Raw genomic sequence first — 5,969 nt, 5'->3', positions numbered from 1 at the left:
AGGCTGAGGCAGGAGAATTGCCTGAACCCAGGAGGCGGAGGTTGCGGTGAGCCGAGATCGCGCCATTGCACTCCAGCCTGGGTAACAAGAGTGAAACTCCGTCTCAAAAAAAAAAAAAAAAAAAAAAAAAAAAAACAAAGATGGTAACAGCTGCTTCCCGAAAGTAAACCCTCCCCGCTAAGGGACTGAAACAACCTTTATAAAACTAACAAATTAGGCACAAGGTTAAAATTATGATTCAGGAATAATGTAGCTGGAAGTCACAAGATTTATATCCTCCTCAGTCGCTCCTATAGATAACGTCATTGTTGTAAAGCCTAAGATTGGTGTTTGACCCGTTTTTGAGACCCTGTATTTTGATGAACCAGCTGACACCACCTGGACAGGTAACCCATATTAATTTTTTTTTTTTAAACTGGTTCAACTGGTCTCATGACCCCCTGATCCGGGTACTGACTCAGTGCAAGAAGACAGTTTCAACCCGCCATGATATCATCCCTGACCCAACAAGTTAGTATTCCCCAGTCCCAAACCCCTGTCCACCAAACTATCCTGGAAAAACCAGGGCCTCCAAATTCTCAGGGAGGTGGATTATCCTTTGTCCTTCTATTTGGGTGGCCCTGCAATTATTAAATTTTTTTTTTTTTTTTTTTTTTTTTGCTGCAAAACCTGCTGTTGTCACTGCATTGGCTTTTCTGGACAGCAGAGGAAGAACCTGTCAAGTGACTACAAAATTGCGAGTAAGAAAAGTGTTATCTTCAACTAGATAATGCCACACTCTTGCATTCGCGGTAGCTGTATATGAGTGTTTTTGTTGTTTCACTTAGTTGAAGTCACCGTAATGTTTCTCACTGTGATAACTATGCAAGTTCTCAAACCATATCCCTGTTTACCCTGTTTATTTTATTTTAATCTATCGATTGTGTTTTAATGTATACTCTGTATTGTAGCCTTTGAAGTTGTCTTAAAAACACATTTTTTTTCTTGTGATGCCATTATTTACAACCCTTCAAGCACTTCCCAATTTTGTCTTAAATGTCAAAGCTTCTTATACTTTAATGTTGTGTCTGATACGGTTTGGCTGTGTCCCCACCCAAATCTCATCTTGAATTATAGTTCCCATAATTCCCACCTGCTGTGGGAGAGCCCCTGTGGGAGGTAATTTAATCATGGAAGTCAGTCACTCTCGTGTTGTTCTCAGGATGGTGAATTCTCACTAAATCTGATGGTTTTATAGGGGACTATTTCGCCTGCTGCTTGGCACTTCTCCTTACTGCCACCATGTGAAGAAGGGCATGTTTGCTTCCCATTCTGCCATGATTTTAAGTTCCTGAGGTCTCCCTAGCCATCCTGAACTGTGAGTCAATTAAAGCTCTTTCCTTTATAAGTTACCAAATCTCAGGTATGTCTTTATTAGCAGCATGAGAATAGACTTACACAGGTCCCATGCTTAACTCTCAAAGTTTATATCCCTCTCCTCCTACACTTGAACTCCTACTATTTTTAACTTCCCCCTAAAAATGAAATTTGTGTGTCTCAGTTTAATCACATGCCTGTGAATTAACTTCAACTCCTAAAATGACTTCGATTCTCTCTCCCTGTCTTCCCATAACTTTCACAAGGATAACTATTACATATTCTTCAAAAACCTATTTATGATTTTCATTGTCTATAAAGCTTTCCCCAGCCTGAAGCCTATGTTAGATTTTCTTACTCTGAGGTCCATGCAACTGTCCATAGCACTTTCCAGGCTGTATTGCAGTGTTTCCATATACAAATTCCTTCCTGGCATTTCTTGGGAAATTTATAATTTTCTAAATCCTGACAAAAATCAGTCAAGAAAGTAGGAAAATGGTGAAAGTGTAATTAATATTCTGCATAGGCAGAATAATGCCCCCTCCAAAATATTCATATTTTAATCCTGGGAACCTGTGAATATATTACTTTGCATGGCAAAAATGACTTTGCAGATGTGATTAGAGATTTGAGATAGAAAGATTATCCTGGGTTATCCAGGTGAGCCTAATTTAATCACATGAATCCTTAAAAGCAAACAACCTTTCTCTGCTGTTTCAGAGAGCAATGGAATGACAGAGGATTAGAGAGAAGTGGCATGAGAAGGAACTGATCTTTAATTGCCTGTTTTGAAGACAAAAGAGGGTCATAAGCCAAGGAATGTATGAATCCTAGAAGCTGGAAAGAGTAAGGAAACAGATTCTCCAAAAGGGAAACATGCTACCAACATAATGAAACCAGGTTAAACTTCTGACCACAGAACTTTGAGATATTACATTTATTAATATATTGTTTAATACACTCAGTTGTGGTAATTTGTTACAGCAACAACAAAAAACTAATTCACTCTTCTCTTAGGGAAGGAGTCCCCAACCTTCAAGGCACAGACTGGTACTGACGTGCGGCCCGTCATAGCAGGTGGTGAGTGGCAGGCGACCGAGTATTACCACCTGCGTTCCACCTCCTGTCAGATCAGATTCTCATAGGAACTCGAACCCTATTATGAACCGGACATGCGAGGGATCTAGGTTGTGTGCTCCTTATGAAATCTAATGCTTGACGATCTGAGGTGGAACAGTTTCATCCCAAAACCACCTAACCTCACCAGTCTGTGGAAAAATTGTCTTCCATGAAACCAGTCCCTGGTCTCAAAAAGGTTGGCGACTGCTGTCTCAGGGTATAGAGTCCTATCTGTTTTGCGAACTGCTGCTTCTCTCTTCCAAAGCAATTTGGGGGCATGATTTCCCACACATACAAAATCCCTTGGTGAGAGTCTGCTGCTCGCCAAATGAATAGATTTAAACCACCCCAATTGTGTTCCAGAATGTGTACCTAGATTTTTGGCTAGCTTGATGTTAAGGTACTATATGGTTGCCCTCCACAAAGAAGAGCCACCCATGTCTTACAAAACAATTCCATTGAACCAGAAGTTATTTCTTAACTATGTTTTATCTGCTTTTTATTTTTATTTTCTACTTTTTTCTTTCACTTGCAAAAGTTTCTCCCATTTGAGAGCTTCTGTTATCTTACACATATCAACAAACAGTTGTTGATTAATAAACTGACAATATGCTTTCTGTTAACTGAAAGATATGGTTCTTCAGCTGCAGAAGAGGAGGGACTATAAGGGGCTATACAAGGTTTTATGTGCTTATTTGAGCAGATAATGAATTTTTTAAAACTACCTTCTCTAAATCGAAACCTGAGTCTACATGACTCGTTGGGCAGGATTTACAGAAAATGTCGTATTAACCAGGATACAGAGCTGAGGAGTATAAAAGGTACAGCACAACGAGGCTTATAGATTTAACCCACTCAGGTCAGATTCAGTCTATTCAGGGAATATGCTTTAGGGTCACCTAAACTTCCTCATGGTTTACCTTCCTCAGCTTATGTCAGTCCCCTTGAGGCTAGTCCTCCAAGTCTGTCTGGATGAGGATGAATTGAATGAAAGGAATCCTGGGAAATAGAAAAAGACCTGAAAGTAAATGAAAAAAGATAAAATCAAGAGACAGAGACAAAGACAAAATAAAGCACTCAGAAAGAAGTCTCCAAGTTTTCGCACTTATTTGGCATCTAAGGGCTCAGAAAAGTTTGGATTCAAAAAGAGGCAGAGCGTATGATTCCCCTTAGAGCAGCACTTCCAAAGCTTTTTGGCACCAGGCACCAGTTTTGTGGAAGATGAATTTTCCACAGACAGTGGAGGGGATGGTTTGGGGATGATTCAAGGACATTACATTTATTGTGCACTTTATTTCTATTATTATTACATTGTAATATATGATTACATTATTATAGAACTCACCATAATGTAAAATCAGTGGGATTCTGAGGTTGTCTTCGGGCAACTAGACTAGACTCACTGGGTGGGATTTACATAAAATGTCTCATTAACTAGGATACAGAGTGTATGAGTATAAGAGGCACAGCACAGTGAGGCTTACAGATGTCACTCAAATACTCATCTGGGGGTGATGGGAGACAGTGACAGGTCGTCAGACACTAGATTCCCACGAGGAGCACGCAATCTGGATGTCTTGCATGAGCAGTTCACATTAAGGTTTGAGCTCCTATGAGAATCTAATGCCGCTGCTAATCTGACAGGAGGTGGACCTCAGGCGGCAATGCGTGTGATGGGGAGCAGCTGGAAATATAGATGGGCGCTTCACTCATTCACTTGTCATTCACCTCCTACTGTATAGCCCAGTTCTGAACAAGCAACGAACCGGAACGTGACCTGGGTGTTGGGGACTCCTTTAGTGAGGTTTTTTTTATCTTTAATTGAGATAGGGTCTTGCTCGGTCACCCAGGCTGAAGTGTAGTAGCACAATCTCAGCTCACTGCAGCCTTAACTTCCCAGAGGACGCCAATGATCCTCCCACACCTCATGAGTTGCTGTGATCACAAGTACGCGTCACCACGTCTGACTAATTTTTTGTATTTTTGTTCGAGATAGGGTTTCACCATGCAGCCTAGGCTAATCTTGAGTTGGTCTCAAACTCCTGAGCTCAAGCAATCCATTGCCTTGGCCTCCCAAAGTGCTGGGATTACAGGTGTGAGCAGGCTTAGAACTTTTTTTTTTTTTTTTTAATCCTGTCTCTACTAAAAATACAAAATTAGCTGGGCTTGTAGAACTAACATTTTAATGAGTACCTATTACATGCCTAGTCACTGTGATGGTCCTTTTGCATTAATTACTACATTTCATTCTTAGCTCAGGGAGGAAGGTATTGTCTTATGAACTTGTAACAGCCCAGACGGAAAGACAAGATAGAGCTTCGTAAAATAGAGAAGCTAGAGAAATGAACAGAAAACACACAGAAAGGCAACCAGGCATTATTCAGGAAAAGGAAGAATGGTGAGTAGCCAGATAGAGTCAATGTATGAGAGAAAAGGGAAATTAAAGAGATGGGCTCACACCTGTAATCCCAGCACTTTGGGAAGCCAAGGCAGATGGATTACTTGAGGTCACGAGTTCAAGACCAGCCTGGCCGCCGGCGCGGTGGCTCAAGCCTGTAATCCAAGCACTTTGGGAGGCCGAGGCGGGTGGGTCACGAGGTCGAGAGATAGAAACCATCCTGGTCAACATGGTGAAACCCCGTCTCTACTAAAAATACAAAAAATTAGCTGGGCATGGTGGCGCGTGCCTGTAATCCCAGCTACTCAGGAGGCTGAGGCAGGAGAATTGCTTGAACCCAGGAGGCGGAGGTTGCGGTGAGCTGAGATCGCGCCATTGCACTCCAGCCTGGGTAACAAGAGCGAAAGTCGTTTCAAAAAAAAAAGACCAGCCGGGCCAACATGTGAAACCCTGCCTCTACTAAAACTACAAAAATTAGCCGGGCATGGTGGTGCACAACCATGGTCCCAGCTACTCGGGAGGCTGAGGCAGGAGAATTGCTCAGACTCAGGAGGCAGAGGCTGCAGTGAGCCAAGATCGTGCCACTGCACTCCAGCCCAACACTAGGAGATTTACTCTTAGCTGATTCCAAATCAGAAACTGATGCAAGAACTGGGAAACCTCCCACAGTACTTTCTCTCGCTGCTGTCTTCTCCAATCACACAAGGCCACCACTTTCAAAGCATTTCTCCCACTAGCTGGCCACATCTTCGTGGGTGATAGCGCTGCCAGTGTGCTTCAGAATCCTGTCTTCCAGATCTTTCCAGGTGCTTCTTTCAAGGTAGGCGGCACCCCATCTTTGTGACTCTACTCCTGGTTTGCGTCCTCGGTTAACAGCCTCGGGGAAACTGTAACATAAACTGCAAGGCTGTTGGTGCCGTTTATTCCTAGACAAGCTGGTAGCTGCCGCCTCCCCCCACACGCGGCCTTCCACTGCGCCAGCAAGGCCCCCTCCCACCAACGCGCGGAGGGCTCCCACAGCGCAGGCGCCCCGGGCCCCGCCCCTTTCCGGAGACTCGGCTCCTATTGGCCCAGGGGCCGGGGCTGGAACGCCCTA

This window comes from Saimiri boliviensis, chromosome 4, assembly GCF_048565385.1.
Source record: "Saimiri boliviensis isolate mSaiBol1 chromosome 4, mSaiBol1.pri, whole genome shotgun sequence".
Classification (NCBI taxonomy): domain Eukaryota; kingdom Metazoa; phylum Chordata; class Mammalia; order Primates; family Cebidae; genus Saimiri; species Saimiri boliviensis.
This window is presented reverse-complemented; position numbering follows the sequence as displayed.